We start from the raw sequence: 17,386 nt of genomic DNA, 5'->3' as shown, positions 1-17,386 counted from the left end.
TTGAGACTTTAGTCTTTGCAACTTCAGGGATCTTATCTATGCACAATCAGCTTGTAACACTCCAAAGAGAAAGGAAAACTTGAAATCGCATCATATGACCCCTTTAATGTCTTGTACCTTTGACTGTGTTAAACATGGTGTCACGTGAATGGGAATATGCATGGAAATGCTATGCAGATGAGGTTATGCATAGTAAAATTACTTTTATCACCTTTATTTGATCCTCTAACTCTAGCACTTTCTATTCTATTTTAATTCTACTTTATCTATATTTATCTTCTTTGTGTGTGTGTGTGTATATGTGTGTGTGTGTGTGTATAATATATGTATGTATGTGTGTATGTGTATATATATATACAGTGGGGCAAAAAAGTATTTAGTCAGCCACCAATTGTGCATATGAGTGCTGCCAGCATTGCTGCAGAGGTTGAAGGGGTGGGGGGTCAGCCTGTCAGTGCTCAGACCATACGCCGCACACTGCATCAAATTGGTCTGCATGGCTGTCGTCCCAGAAGGAAGCCTCTTCTAAAGATGATGCACAAGAAAGCCCGCAAACAGTTTGCTGAAGACAAGCAGACTAAGGACATGGATTACTGGAACCATGTCCTGTGGTCTGATGAGACCAAGATAAACTTATTTGGTTCAGATGGTGTCAAGCGTGTGTGGCGGCAACCAGGTGAGGAGTACAAAGACAAGTGTGTCTTGCCTACAGTCAAGCTTGGTGGTGGGAGTGTCATGGTCTGGGGCTGCAATATATATATACACCTTGCTACGTGTACTGCGTTAGGCTAACCGAGACTTGTCATTTGCACTTATATATTGTTGCTCTTTTGTTAGTTTTGACTGCTTTTATTGTCCTCATTTGTAAGTCGCTTTGGATAAAAGCATCTGCTAAATGACTAAATAAATAAAACTAGACATTGTAAGCTCCATATATGGTGATTTCAGGGAGGAGACGGGGTGGAGATGCATGTACGCACAATCTTCCCCGACTGGTATTTATAAAGGGATTTTTGCGCAGGTTCTGGCATACGCATGGTTTTATAAATCTGAAAACTATTGTGCGTACACTTTTAGGATCAAATCTATGGAGAGTTTTATAAATGAGACCCCCGGGCCTTATGATTTTAATATTATAACACAAATTTGAATTTAAGGAAGTAGAATTAAAATGTTTTAAATCCAGATCAATGAATGTAACTTCTGTTTTAATACCCAAAATATGGAGTATTTCCAGAAACATTAGTTGATATTAATAATCAGTGTTTGTAATGCCAGCTGATTTGTATTTAATTTATATTTAATTCATTGTATTAAATACATGAAAATGCCCATGTTAATATGTCCAAGTGTAACGAGGCGACAGGGATGCGAGACGTGTGGATCCATACGCATAGCTTTATTCAGAGACATGGTCAGAAGCAGGCAGGGTCAAAACATCAGCAAACAGGTATGGCACAGACGAGACAAGAGCAATCCAAAACAGGCGTGAGTCAGTCGACAGCGAACGTTATCCAGAGGGCTTGACAAGAGTGGTAATCCAGAAACACGAGCAATAGTGCAGGCGATGTACAAACAGAGTCCGAACGGCGAGACAAGGGCTAATCCAAGAAACACAGGCAAGAATCAGAATACGAGAAAACAGGCAAGGCAAGACTATGACTAGACTATGAAAATTAAAAACTGGCTCCGTAGAGTAGCTATCGCTAGGCGAGTGATAAACACTATAGAATACTCGGCAGTGAGAGAGAGGAAGTCCATGGCTTATGTAGGGTGTGTGATTGGTTACAGCTGTGGGTGTAATCAGTGCAATGGATGATGGGAAATGTAGTACAGGGTATAGAGTAACAGTCTGTGTAGTGTGAGAGTCCATGTGGTGAGCGGGTGACCTCTGGTGGTGAGTGAACGGAAGTTCATAGACCGGATTTGTGACAATAAGGCAACATTTCTTATTTTTTCAGTTTACTTTGATATGCTAAAACAGCTAAATCTAAATAATAATAATAATTTATAATAATAAATTTACAGACAAAAATCTAAAATAAAGAAAATCTAAAAAAAATAAAAAAAAATACAACACAACACTAAATTTAAAATGAAACTACAATTAATATATAAAAAAATACGAAAATGAAAATACTAATTCAAACCACAAAATTTAGCAAGGACATGGAAATAAATGACAAAATGTAGACTACCACATTATTTATGTACAAAGATAAATTTGCTATACTGTATAATTTTTACAGCATGGAGTTCTGTACACACACACACACAGACACCAATATTGAATAAATGATTTATTGATATCATCATATAATAATTATATAATCATCGTAAATAGTTCTTCCATCATTCTTCCATCTGTTTTTGCAGTTGCCAAATAAAGAAGAATGTGGCTTATCCGGTCCGGTTCTGGATCCAAAACTAATGATAAACCGTAATAATAACTGTACTCAGACAGGTGAAGTGTTTATTGTGGCTGTGGTGCTGTAGTTTTGCTCAGGTCAGACTGCAGTTGCTGTTTGGATGGTGAATTTGATAGAAGGTCTGTGGTTTGATTGAATGGATAATTTCAGCGGGTCTCAGTTGCAGTCCTGCGTTTTCTTTAGTCTGACTGTCTGAAGATGAGAGCTGCGTCCTAACAGCTTTTCATGCAAACATCCATCATATCTGTTGACGTGAAGTCTGGCTTTTGCTTTAGTGATTGCTGTAATGAGGAATTCATATTCAAACACTGTGTTTTTGTGTTTACTTGACAAACTCTCTAGTGAATGCTGATTAACAACATGAAAGTAAAATCTCAAACACACACCAGGGATGGGACGGTTTGTTTATCTAGATTTTCATTTATTTTGCTTGCCTTTTTAAATCAAGCCAGCAACAATTTTAAATAGTTTTAAAGTAGTAGTTTAAAGTAGTTTTAATTATGTTAAATAATGCAGTGCAGTTTTGTACTTGTAGTGTTATTTTAGTATCATTGAGATACTATTATAGTTTTTATTAATATTTTGGAATAGTTTTTGTCATTAAAATTTTTTAAGTTTTAATACGTTTACTGTGCATTTTTGTCATTTATTATTATTATTATTATTATTATCAATTTATTTATTTATTTGTTTAGTTTTGTTTTTCAGAATTTTTGAATTTTGTGCGTGTGTGAGAGAGAAAGAACACCTACAGGTGCATCTCAATAAATTAGAATGTCGTGGAAAAGTTCATTTATTTCAGTAATTCAACTCAAATTGTGAAACTCGTGTATTAAATAAATTCAATGCACACAGACTGAAGTAGTTTAAGTCTTTGGTTCTTTTAATTGTGATGAATTTGGCTGACATTTAACAAAAACCCACCAATTCACTATCTATATGCGATTACATATATGGCTTTATTTGAATGTTACAGTGTGACATACCATGACACTAAATTGTTAGAAATATGTACAGTGGTGTGAAAAAGTGTTGGCCCCCTTCCTGATTTCTTTTTTTCTTCTTCACACAGGGCCATGTAGTTTTGGATTTTGTTTTCCCTTAATAATAAAAACCTTAATTTAAAAACTGCATGTTGTGTTTACTTGTGTTATCTTTGACTAATATTTAAATTTGTTTGATGATCTGAAACATTAAAGTGTGACAAACTTGCAAAAAAATAAGAAATCAGGAAGGGGGCCAACACTTTTTCACACCACTGTATGTGACAATGTAAAATAATTGTTTTTAACCGATTCATTGAAACAAACTAGAACGTCTAAAATGAACTGCCCATCACTATTATCGAGTGACTAAGAGACAAATTCATAATTAGTTTAATTGAACTAAAACAGTATATTAAAGAGAAATTGATTCCCTTTTGATAGAATCGATTCCAACTGATTAAATGCAATTATGATTGCAGACTTTGGTTATTTAATAAAACTGAACACAGTTAGAGACTTTAAGATCTCCTTTTGGAGACGCATGTGAGATTACTGAGGTCTGGAGAAACATCTGAGACGTATGTAAAACTCTCTTTAATCTCTCCTTTCTAGTAGAGACAATTGAGATTTTAAAGAGATCACATTTGTGATTTGTCTGTCCTCAGGCTGTACGCAAACAGTGATTCTCATTTGAGCTGTCTCACTGTTAAAAAGACACACACATGCACACACTGCCTCAGGGGAAGATCAGAGAGCAAATATGCAGGAAATTGGTTTGAGGTTTTATTTTGGTGGTGTTTCTCTTAGTGGCTAGTTATATTTGTTCTCTGTTTGACCCTGTGTTCACAAAGATGGACAGAAAGAATGAAGGAAAAGGATAAAAATGAAAGAAATGTTCAAAGAATGAAAAAAAAAACATTGTTCCCACAATGAATAGAGAAACAGCGCACACACACTCACACTGGCTGTGAATTGATTTGGCGTTTTATTCCCCTGTGACAAAGTCAGAGAGAGAGACTGAGAGCGTGTCAGGCAGCACAAAAAAACTTTCTTTGTCATAAATAAAACTGAAAAAGAGGTTCAGGCTGAATTCACTAAGCACATGGCATTTCAAGAACATGTGTCTTTTTCACAAACCTGCACTGGTGTAATAATGCGGCACACGTATTTTGATTCACAATTTCATTCTGTTTAGCACTGACACGTCTGCTGCAAATCAGGTTTATTATTAAATGCAATGCAAAAACAGATGTTTGTGTAGATTTTCTATTGGGCACTGCTCGACTTTGCTCTTTCATTGGCCTTTGGTCTTTCAATTCCCACAAGACTTGGAGTTCTCTGTCAGGCTTTGTTTACATATCAAGATACATTAATTATTATTATGTATTATTACATACATATCTCAGATGTCTCAGATACTTCTCATAACATTTCTAGACATCAATTAGTCAGAAGATATGGTACAGCTATAAAACGAATGTGAAGAGCAGCTTATTTAGGGCAGTTCGATTCCTCAGTTTTGTGAAACGATTCTGATTGCTGATTCTGGAATTGACTCCTTACTGTTGTTTTCGATTCTTTTGATCAGAGGAACATGTTCACCTAACAGTGTGACTATATGATATGAATAATATTTATTATGAATTGGACTTCAGTTATCATATATTATTAACAAAGCACACAATGCTGTGAAATACGGTCGACTGACTGTAACTGTCGTTGCAGAAAAATGAAGAGTATTTATGCCTGATTCTATGTGTGACAGGGGGTAATATTTGTTTCTTACAGACAGCGAGTCGAACCCACAATCAGAATTGAAACCTAAATCACACTCACAGACCAAGAGCAGAACTGCTGATGGTGAGTGAACATCAATCTATTTATCTGTCTGTCTGTCTGTCATTCAAAACGTTTAGTGTCAGTATGAATTTATAGAGTAAAACCGTAAAATACATCAAAATTGTGAAACCTTACTACAATTTCAAATAGCTGTTTTCTATTGTAATATAAATTACAATGTAATTTATTTCCCGTGCTCAAAGCTGAATTTTCAGCATCATTAGTGTCTCATGATCCTTCAGAAATCAATATGCTGATTTGCTGCTCAAGAAGCATTTCTGATTATTATCAATTTTGAAAACAGTTGTGCTGTTTCATATTTTTGTGGAAACCGCGATTAATTAAATTTTTTAAGGATTCTTTGATGAATAGAAAGTTCAAAAGATATTTATTTGAAATATAAATCTTTTGTATGTATTTACTGTCAGTGTGGATCAATTTTACGTGTCTTTGCTGAATAAAAATTATAATTTCTTTGACCAGTAGTCAAAAATCCACTCAATAAATATTATTAGTTCTCATAAATATTATAGCGCATATATAATATAAAAAAATAAATAAAAAGACAGTAATGAGCCAGGTTCCAGATTCAGTAGAAGAGCCCAAACATGATAGCGTGACCTTTGACCCTGTGCCCTCACAGTCTCTCTCCTGTGTTTCATACGGGGGGGGGGGGGGGGGGGGGGTCAGAGTTTACAGTCCCACCTGACGTGGCTCTGCGTCGCTGTGATTAGATACTTGACCCGCATTCCTCTGAGAGAAAGAAGGAGCGAGAATAAGTGGGATTTGAATTAAAACGAGCCTGTCCGAGTTGTCTGACCCTCATGTCCAGCGGGCAGCTGTAGCGTCTGACAGCCTGTGTGTGTCATGCGAGGTTTGAGCCGCAATGGCTGAATCTGCACTGTCACGCTGAGCCGAGGAGCCGGAGTGGCCTCTGGCACTTCATCTAATTAAGCCACGGGGAGGCAAACAGCTGGAGTCAGTGAGTGAACGGACCTTGGGTTTTCTGACCATCCTGACGGCTCTAACAGCATTTCATTCATTACTAAAGAGATTCACATTGAGATTGTGTAGTGACTGAATGATGACGTGAAATAATAGTCAGAAAAATTACATTTTTCTAAAAGGAAGAGTTTATAAGTTTGAATGTGTTTTTTATTGAGTGTCATATTTGATCCATCAGGCCTTTATGGTTCATATAGTCTGATACAGTGAGAATATGGAGAGAAAAAACCCCAGCCTAGTTTTATTTAGAGACTCAAACTGGATAATCAAGCTAAGCTGCTTCAGTCCAGTAAGTGTTCATGAAATATCAAAGTTATTGTTATATTTACTTTATAAAAATCAGTAAAGATTTGACAGAAGGCATGTAGTAGATTGTGATCAAAAGAAAGTTTTGACCGTGTTGAACATTTAGAGGCCTTAGACATACATGTACTGTACATTCAGCTTTATATGGTTAAAATCAACATGTTCACAACCCATTTTACTTTTATAATGTGGCTTGCATCCTATTGAAATGTAAAATGTAAAAATGTTGGACAGCATCCGATTTTGTCCACAAGGAATTGATTGTGTGGTGAAAAATGTGTCTCCATTTGTGAGAAGTAGTGGGTGAGGTCAGCTGAAAAGTAAAATCATTATTATATTGATGAAATATTGCTTAGACAAACACTCATTTGTCCTTTGGAATAATGTGAACGAAATAATCGTTCACAGTAAGATCAGGATCATGAATTAGGGAAGGAAATAGGTCGATTTTGCTAGTGTACACATATATTCTCTCTCGTCTGCAGTTTTTATACTTGATTGTTTGATTCAAACCAGGGTTCGCTGTAGCAAAGACTCGTAGTTAGAAAATACCAACATTGGAAAGTGCTTCACTTTAGTTTTTTTGTCACATTGGTTTTACCATCAAAAGCAAACAAGCTCAAATGGCAAGAGAAAGCAATGAAAAATGCATTATTGTCTCATAGATGAATTGCATGTCATGCAAACTGAATCCAACAGCTTTCACAACAACCGAACAGACAGACTCTGGTCTAGTGTGAAGGATCTGACCTGAGGGAGAGGAAGCTGGTTGAGTGAGAGTTTGTTTTTAGAGCAAAAATGAGACAAATTGTAATGCTGAGGGCCAAAGCAGTTTCATCTGCGCTCCTTTGCAAATGAACGGCACCAGCTGAGCCAACGTTAACGTGAGCTGTTTTTCCAGCATTTTAGGGAGCACTTCGTCATGTCTGAGCCAAAATGGCCGTCGGGCGACAATGAAAGCCAGCTGGGATGTACAGCTACGATTGGGCCAGTATGGCTGCAGGACAGGTATCAAAGTCTTTGGGGACGGATGGTGCATTTTCAACCAGGGTGGCTTGCGGCTGCAGATATGTCCTTTGTCAATGAAACACTGGAAAGGAAACTGGGCTGTGGATGGCGACTCGCCTCCGTCACCGCCCCAATTAGAGCTGACGTGCCGAGAGGAGAGAACAACGGATGAAAGAGACGAGTGTTTTTACCGCTGTAATTCCCACCGCAATTCATCACAAAGACAAGATCCCCTTTCCTCCTCTTGTGAAGAAGGAGAGAATGAAAACAGATGCTCTGAGCGAAGCTGCAGTGGCCCTAATATGTCGTTTTTGCTGAGACCGTCGCTGTGTGAAACTGCCCTCTGACAGCTGAGAGACTCACCCTCACAGCCACAACAACAAAAGAGCAGTAATGACACGTCAAACAAAACCAAACAACTTACATTTATTTGCCGTATAAGGCATCAATGTTACATAATTAGTTGTGTTTTTTCTTAGGAGTAAAACAAAACACTGAAAACACTCTGTGAATGTCGCACCACACAATTAATATTCATCTCGTAATTAATATTCATGAGTGTTTTTCACATTGTTCCTATGCATTTAAATTATATATATCGTATGTGAATATAAATATACATATGTATTTATTCATTTATATTTATCTGTTATTAATTAGCTTATGAATTTTTGAATTGTTGAAAACGAATGCACCCCTATTGTGGTAATGCATAATGCAGTCAAACATGTATGTATGTATGTAAATAAATAAATATAATAACAATTATAGAAATAGCAACTTTATTTATATAGCACCATTTATTGCAACCCAAGTTGTCCAATGTGTTTTACAACAAAAATGATAAAATCACAAACACATTACTGAAGAAATTTAAACAATAAAATAGTAAAATAACAATAAAATACAAGGTAGATATAAATCTGTAAATCTGTCAGACTGTCAATTTGCACATTATTTGTGTGAATTTTTCACTATTTCTGTAAGTTACATAATTACGATAGTAGAGGGCGGTAAGTGACCGTAGTTGTGATTCGCTCAACTGATTCATTCAAAAACACTGATTCAGTCAAAATTAAATAAGTGAGTGGATCATTGAATCCTTGATTCAACTGATTCATTCAAAAACATCCATTCATACAGGAATTAAAAACAAATGAGTGATAGTGAATCGTTCACTCAACCTATTTGTTTAAAACCACTTATTAATTCAGATACAAAACAAATGAGTAAGGTACTGAATAATTCACTGAACCGATTTGTTTGAAAACAGTAATTCATTCAAGAACGAAACAAGCGAGTGAGTCAGTGAATCATTTACTCGACCGATTCGTTCAAACACACCCAAGATTAAAACAAGTAAGGGAGTCAGTGAATCATCCACTGAACTGATTTGTTCAAAAACAGTGATTCATTGAGAATGCCACTATGGTTTTTTTTGGAGACGCATGACAGTAATGCTGCCTTCACATGCTATCGGAAACTTCCTACTTCCCACTTCTGAAATTGTAATTACGAGTTTGTCGTGTTCAAGTGCTTTGTTGTCTGAAAGAACAGAAATCACGGTGGACAGCCTATTCATTCTTGCCTGTTTTTCGGGGAAATCTTATTAAAGCCAAAAGGTATAGATTAGAAGATATTTAGTCAATATCCAACAGCTTTTGAATAAAATGTAGCGTCCCATTCATTGGTAACCATATAAACATTTTAACATTTCGGTCAAATAAATGCTATTTTCGATGTGTTCATTACATACAATATGTATCAAATGGTTATTTATATACATAAATACACATGACTGTAATCGTGCTGTTGGTCTGAATGACAACACGGATGTCTGATTTGTGCACTCTCTCGTTTTCTTGTACGCAGTTAAACTGATCACGCCATTGTGTTTGTGTTTGTCTTTTGAGAGAGTGAAGGATGACGGCAGTGTGACAGGGCAGATAATCAGGAAGAGCTAATCCACATCTCTTGGGCAGTTGAGGGCGTTCTGGATTCTTGTGTGGTGTTTGGAGTCTCTTTGAGCGCTGTCAGCAACACACACACACACACACTGTCCTCCACTAACCTCCTCTCTGCCTTTTTTCTCCTCTGCATCGCTCTCTTGCTCATCCTGTCTGAGTTTCTAAATGCCCTCAGTGCTCTGTGACTGTGCTTCACACATACACGAGGATGCACTGCAGACTGTTTTGTTTGTTTTATATTAAAGTAATAGTAACGTCTAAACTAGAGATGCACCGATCGATCGGCCAGGGATCGGAATCGGCCGATTTTCCTCATGATCCGTTTTGTTACCAGCGGCACAGGCAATAACATCAGCTGTGCATTCTCACGCTCTTCTCTCCGATGACCCCTTCTCTCTCTCACACACGTCTCATTCGCTCCGGTTAAATAGTGCTTGTATTGCGCATTATTTTAGTAATTCCCTCAGGTTTCGCGCTTACCCCAAAAGCGCGCACACCACCACTGATCTATATTAGTGGAGCGCACAAGCCGTGCTCAGTCTCAAACAGCTTGTGAGCCACAAATACCAAAATGAGTGGCTAACTGCGCTAAAACGGTCAAATACATACAAAATTATGTCAAAATGCCCGTCTTGGCGAGTATCCAGTTAAACACAGTCAGTTTTGGAACGTTAAATAGTTGAGAAAGAGTACACCTGTTGTGTAACAGTATACTGGGTCCGTGGATAAACTCTTAAAGGGACCGCAGTCCAATATTCCTGCTGCTGTCTGTCATGTTAATCAAAGAACAAAAGACAAAAAAAATCACTTTCTGCTCTTTACTGAATATGTTTTATAAGTTCAATGTAAGCATTAATCTGTATTTACTTCATTTTTACAATGAAGACTACAGAAATTAAAAGTAATCAAATGTAAAAATAACACTGGATGTGTTATTTTACATTTGATTACTTTAATTTCAGTAGTATTTCTTACATTAATAAAAACTTACTTGACCTGAAAAACTTAGTTTCATAGCTCTCTTTATTCTATTGCATTTATTTGTGCTGTTGTTTGCAATTTTATTGCAAGACATTTTACTTGTGTTTTTTTTATGAAAATAAAACTTTGCTTTGAAGAAAAGTCGATTTTTGTTTGTATATGCTGTCAATTATAGTTCTTATAAGGAAAATCGGAATCGGCAAAAATCGGTATCGGCAGATCACTCTAATAAAAAAATCGGAAATCGGAATCGGCCAAGAAAATTGCAATCGGTGCATCTCTAGTCTAAACCCGTTCACACAGAATGTGTTTTGCATTCCACACTGGAACATTGAATTGTTTTGCGGACGTCTTTTTGCTGTGTCATTTTTCATTTTTTGAATGCACAGAACGTGGTTTTGTGGTTATATACACGAGACATGTTTTAAAAAATGCCATGCCATGCACGAGAGGCTGCAAAAGATGCAAGACGAATGCAATGCATCCGTCTAGTGCATGTTTACATAGAAAACATGGAAAAAGCAACACAGTGGAATGGAGAAACTTGCTGAATGTGAAAAACTGTTAAGGGCCGTTCACGTTTTTGTGATTTATAACACGAGACCCGACACAGGAAAGGAAAAAAAAGTGCGTCTAGTGCATGTTTACAGAGAAAAACAATGGACAAGGTATGGAAGCCTGTTTCTGCCACAGAAAAATAAAAAGATAATTAGGAATCTCAAAATCATGATTTTTTTCTCAGAATTGCAAGTATATCTCGTAATTCTTGAATTAATACAGTATATCACGATTCTGTGTACAAACATGTACAAATATGCATTATTTACTTTATGAATCATGTTTATATCTCCAAATGAGAACCCAACACAGTACCAACACTGTTATAAAATAGACAAAAATGTCTTTAACATACATATTGTTTAGGTCTCTGCATTTCATGCGCAGACCACAACAAAATGCTAAATTATAAATATAACACAAAGCGTAGTAGCAAAACTGGCAATTTAGTAAATACATAAACAGCAGGAATGAGATTTACCAGCCAAACACTGAGACAAATATTATATTAGGCTGCTGAATATGAGAAATGCTCAGCCAGTTGACTGCATAAACATAGAAATGGGATTCAGTGCAATTAACAACAGAGCCAATAATTCACAGCACAAAACACATAAACCATGTTTATCCTCATTGTGAACTCGTTTTTAATGTTGCCTTTTTCTCTGTAATTTTGTTGATGGTTTTTGAGGACGAGCGCGTCACAAGCTGTCCATTCTGACATCTGTCTGATCTGACTTTGTCCTACTGACAGATGAATTATTGTCTAAAATACTGAAGAGTTTCATTGTTGGTTAGTTGGATTTATTATTTGTGATTAGCATTCTCTGCTGTCTGCATCAAAACAGACCTCTTTTGAATACCATATCTAGTCTCATAATGTTACAAAAGATTCCCATTTCAAACAATTGCTGTTCTTTTGAACTCTCTACAATGATAATCTGAATTTTTTTCTTGAGCAGCAAATCAGCATATTAGAATGATTTCTGAAGGATCATGCGACTGAAGACTGGAGTAATGATGCTGAAAATTCAGCTTTAAGCTGTATTCACAAAGCAAACAGTTATTTTAAATTAAAATAATATTTCATCATTTTTACTTTTTGATCAAATAAATGCAGCCTTGGTAAGCAGAAAAGACATAAAACATTAAAAAATTAAATAAAATCTTACCAACATTAAACATCAAATGTTGTGACTGTGCAGTTCACTTGTGGATCTCAACGCAGTGTATTTTGTAAGGCTGCATAATGTGTGTCTATAATGAGGGTGTTTGTACAAGAATCAGCCAGTAATGAAGTATATTTAAATTTTTCTCACCTCCCACCGCTGTAAATGTGTTCCTATCTCTTTAAGACTGCAGGAACCTCCTTGAATTCACTGGCAGCTTGTTTCAGCGCCACATCTGAGCATTAATTCATCAAACGTCTGCCCATGATTTTAGTCTTCTAGTCTTTTTATCACCATTAAAATTGACCCTTGTGTAGTGCGTCAGACGTGTGACCTGCGACCTGTTTTTTTCCTCATTAATGTACACACAGCACCCCATATTGACAGAAAAACACAGAATTGTTGACATTTTTGCAGATTTATTAAAAAAGAAAAACTGAAATATCACAACTTTCTCCCATCTCCCGACTGCATCTCTGGAGCTCAGCCACAGTGATCTTTGGGTTCGTCTTTACCTCTCTCACCAAGGCTCTTCTCCCCCGATAGCTCAGTTTGGCCGGACGGCCAGCTCTAGGAAGGGTTCTGGTTGTCCCAAACGTCTTCCATTTAAGGATTATGGAGGCCACTGTGCTCTTAGGAACCTTAAGTGCAGCAGAAATTTTTTTTGTACCCTTGCCCAGACCTGTGCCTTGCCACAATTCTGTCTCTGAGCTCTTCAGGCAGTTCCTTTGACCTCATAATTCTCATTTGCAGAAAGAGTTACAGGAAAAGGTCCGATTGGGGCTTATGCCTCCACCTGAACCTAAAGGTACGTTACCAGTTAGACACCAGTCACACAAAGGAGGTTTAAAATGTATTTAATGTTAACCTACCAGTCAAAGGTTTGGGCACACCTACATTCTTTATTACAGTTGTTTTTCAGTTAAAGATTTTTCACATCATAACTTAAAATAACACACACACGTATATATATATATATATATATATTTTTATATTTATTTTTTTTTTTTTTTTTTATTTTATTAATTTTTTTCAAGATTTTTTTTTTTTCAAGATGTATACATTTGTTTGTGTGTTTGTTTGTTTGTTTGTGTCTGTCACTTTTAGTAGTAGTAGTTCTTTAAATATGTCTATATAGTTTTTTATTTTTAATTCAGTTTTAGTTTTAGTTATTTTAGTACATCAACTAAATAAAAATTAGAAATGATGCCTTGGAAACTAGCTGAAATTATTTTTGTGTTAATATTTTATTTTATTTCAGTTAACATGTATTTTATTTCAAGAAATATGTTTTTATGGTTTTATTTTTATTTTCAGTTGTTTATACAAATAAAAATAAAAACTACAGATACACAAAAAATAACTAATAAAAATGACAAAATCACTGATACTTGAACTAAAATGAAAAATACAAAAATAAAAACTATTTAAATATATAACTGTAATAATATTTCAAAAATACTAATATAATGGTAGACAACCTTCAGTGGCTTATTGATTTTGTAAAATGGCTGCAAGAGCAATATGATAAAATACACATTTAATTCAATAAATGCATTCATAATAATCAGAATAAACATTGTTTTGTAGAATTCAGCTGATTTGACACAGATTTCAAATGTGTCACTTTTTTCCAACTTTCTTACACTTGTGGTGTCCATGGACAAAAATGACTGGCCTACATAAAAATTGCATATACATTTCCTGTTATGCTAAATTACTACCAAATATTGGATTCAATCTTTGTCAATCTCTGTTTTCTTTCAGTTAGCACAGGTTTTGCATTACTTGTAGGCCTCATTGATATGAGCTTAAACCTCAGTTTTTAAGTGAACATTGACAAAATTATTCACAAATAATGCTTTTTTTTCACTTAAAAACTGAGGGGCATAAGCTCAGATCAGTGAGGACTATGATCAATCAGTTCCAAAAAGAAATACAAGAAATAAATGTTTTAAGAATCCAAGACTTGGTGATAATACAGGATAACGAGATTTACTAGTAATTTTTAAAAGGCCAGTCATTTTTGATTGGGAAGGAAGGATTTTCAGCACAGCACAATGGCTAAAACTTTAATGTATGTAAACTTTAATTGCAGTAACTCAACCTCTTGGCCTTTAAGTTTAGTGTGTGTTTTGTGTTGCTTTGTGTACTTTTCTGTGCGTACATTTCACAGCTTTCAAGAAGTGCAAATTGCCTCTTTGGTTCTGTCTTTTAAGCTCCTTCCTTAGGCCATTTCAAATCTCTTCTGCTTCTCCAAACATTATTTTAAAGCAGAAGGAACTCTTTACTACAGCAAACCCTTTAAATGCTCCTATTCTGAAACCGGCCAATAATAAGAGTGTAGCTCATGAATATTCAGTAGTTTTGGGAGACGCCACGCTCCCATGGGGCACTGGGGTGAGAGGCGCATGCGTTCCACCCATCACTCGTGTCCTGAAGGGCGTTTTCAGTTAACACTGAGCACGTTCATTAAAATCCCATCCCACCGAACCCCTGCGGCGTCTGATCTTCCCTAGCGTTTATCATTTTAATACTTTAATTAAACGTGGAATTATCCTTATGTTTCTTGCACAAGGTTTCCACAGCTGTTAGCGCTGAATAATCTTTCAATGTTGAACGCTTTCTTCTGGGTTTTTCTCACTGTAGAGCGATGGATGAACGGACTCGTCTGAATTAGAGAGCTGAAGGTGTGTTCATACCTGCTTAGCATGCATTAGTTTTGTTCTGCAGGTGAACTTCAGTGTTATATGTTTACATAAATTAAAGTATCACATTCAAGCTAATTATTTGTCAGGGGAGGGGATGTAGGGATGTGAGGACTCAATGGTGCAGAGAATGGGCTTCTTTATTAATAATAAAATAAAACAAAACAACAACAAAAACAGGCTGGCATTTGCAAGGCTGGCCAGGACAGAACAAGGCAGGGCAGGACACAACCAGGGTTGACACGAAAACATTCGACGACGAACTACTTCTTCTTCTTCTTGTACGATTTTATGGTGGTTGACAAGCCAACTTATGGTGTATTACCGCCACCAACTGGACTGGAGTGTGAAGCATTAACGGGAAAGAGGGAAAAAGGAACCCCCCCCCCCCAAAAAAAAACATTCCATTATTAAATAAAACAACCGGTAGTATTATTATGACATTTAAATTCTATTTTCTAATCCTGTTATCTTCAGATAACTAAGAATTTCTCTCATAGTACTTGTCTGTCCTGAGGCACAACTTAAAAGATTTGATATAGTGAAATTAATTACTCCTATGTTTCTCAGTTTCTTAAATAACTCCTCTCTTTCTTTGGTATATACTGCACAATGTAAAAGTACATGCTCAATACTCTCTGCTTCACTGCATGTAGTACACAGTCCTGACTGATGTTTCCCTATTGTGAATAATGAATGATTTAAACCAGAATGTCCTATTCGAAAGTCGAGTAATTATTATGTCTTCTTTTCTATTGTTAAAGCATACTCTCCCTTTGCCAACTTTTTTTTGGATATTGTATAGGTGTCTTCCCTTTAAATCCTTGTCCCACATTTCCTGCCACTTTTTATTCATGTGTTCTTTAATTCTTCCTTTTATTTCTACTTTACTCAGTGGAATTTGTACCTCAACGTTCATATGTTTCATTGCTTGTTTGGCCAGTTTATCGACTATTTCATTTCCTATTACTCCTACATGTGCAGGTACCCATAAGAACCTCAGGACTATACCAATTTCCTGAATCCTAAGCAGATTTATAAGTACTTCATAGATTAAATCCTTTATTGATGTTGATTGTTCACTTATTAAACTATTTAAAGCTGACTAGGAATCTGTACAAATGACTACCCTAGTAGGCTTAACTTCCTCCACCCATTGAATAGCTAATAAAATTGCTATTAGCTCTGTTGTAATGACTGATACAAAATGTGTTATCCTTTTCTGAATGTTGACTTGTAATCTTTGGATATATACAGCTGCAGCTGACTTTCCTGATGTAGGATCTTTAGAACCATCTGTGAAGATATGGAGCATTGAAGAGTAATTTTGATCTAGATATTGTTGAACAACAATCTCCTTAGATAACGTTTTCTCATTCTTAACCATATATTGTAGATGAAAATCCACTTGAGGCGTAGGAAGCAACCAAGGAGGAATATTCGATATTACAACAGAGGGACTAACTGAGATTTCTGTAATACCCAAAATCGTAGCATCTCTAGTTGCTGTCCAACCAAAACGTTTGATTTTATTTTTCCCATATTCCCAGCAATCCTTCAATATGTCCTTTACTAGATGTAATTCTGAATGCCCTTTTACATTTATCCAATAATTCATAGTTAATTAAAATTTTCGTAAACTTATAGGCATTTCTCCCACCTCCACTTGTATGGCTCATATTGGAGAAGATCTGAAAGCTTCACTATATATTCTTAAAGATTGTGCTTGAACTGTTTCTACTTTTTTAATCAAGGATTTAGAAGCAGATCCATAATCAATTGCTGACCTAATCAGTGCACCATATATTCTTAGTAAATATGTCCTACTATCTCCCCATTTTGACGACGAACTGGCACAAGGAGGGTAATGAGGGAAACACAGGTGGGACAAATTAACCAATAATCAGGTAACAAGATGGGTGGGGTCAAGACAGTTGACATGAGAGCACATGGCACACAGGAAACAAAGACAAAAGCCATTTGCTCACACAAAACAAAAACACAAGCACATGGCCAGCAAAACAATCACAAGCCATGTGCTTGAACAAAACAAGACGCGAACACGCAGCTAATAAGAATACTCATAAGCCGTGTGTTCACACAAGATATGACAACATGAATGAAAAACACGAGAAAACACGAGTTGCGTGCAACAACACAAGACAACAGTAAAGCATGCGGCCGAACACAAACCGTGTGCTACACAAAACAGCACAATCCACGTGGACAGAAGAGTGTACAGCCCGAGCGAACTCGAGACCGCACACTCCTACAACAAGACAGAACATGGAGCGCGAGTGTCCGAACCCCGACACGAAACCGAAACTCAACAAGAAGTGAGTGCTGGGATCCGAACACCACGCTCCAACATGAAACAAGGAAACAGGGCACGCAGACGAGAGTGCATGGCTCAAGCACACTCAAAAAAGC

At 36.4% G+C, this 17,386-nt stretch overlaps 1 protein-coding gene and 1 long non-coding RNA gene across 2 annotated transcripts in view; one reads left to right on the top strand and one right to left on the bottom strand.

The window, feature by feature from the left end:
* The window catches only part of LOC107596361 (uncharacterized), a 17,811-nt gene extending 12,535 nt beyond the window's left edge, over positions 1 to 5,276 (bottom strand). The window contains exons 1-2 of the long non-coding RNA XR_001610354.1: positions 5,202 to 5,276; positions 3,684 to 3,687 (exon numbers count right to left, since the gene is read on the bottom strand). This is a non-coding gene — a long non-coding RNA (uncharacterized lncRNA). The remainder of the gene's footprint in view (positions 1 to 3,683; positions 3,688 to 5,201) is intronic.
* LOC107596360 (testican-1-like) overlaps positions 1 to 17,386 on the top strand; it is a 263,564-nt gene that overhangs the window by 176,804 nt on the left and 69,374 nt on the right. The gene's annotated exons all lie outside the window — the stretch shown is intronic.

The sequence above is a fragment of the Sinocyclocheilus grahami genome, unplaced genomic scaffold, assembly GCF_001515645.1.
Source record: "Sinocyclocheilus grahami isolate Dianchi unplaced genomic scaffold, SAMN03320097.WGS_v1.1 scaffold218.1, whole genome shotgun sequence".
NCBI lineage: Eukaryota > Metazoa > Chordata > Actinopteri > Cypriniformes > Cyprinidae > Sinocyclocheilus > Sinocyclocheilus grahami.
The sequence above is the reverse complement of the archived record's forward strand: the minus strand, read 5'-3'. Positions and strand labels throughout refer to the sequence as shown.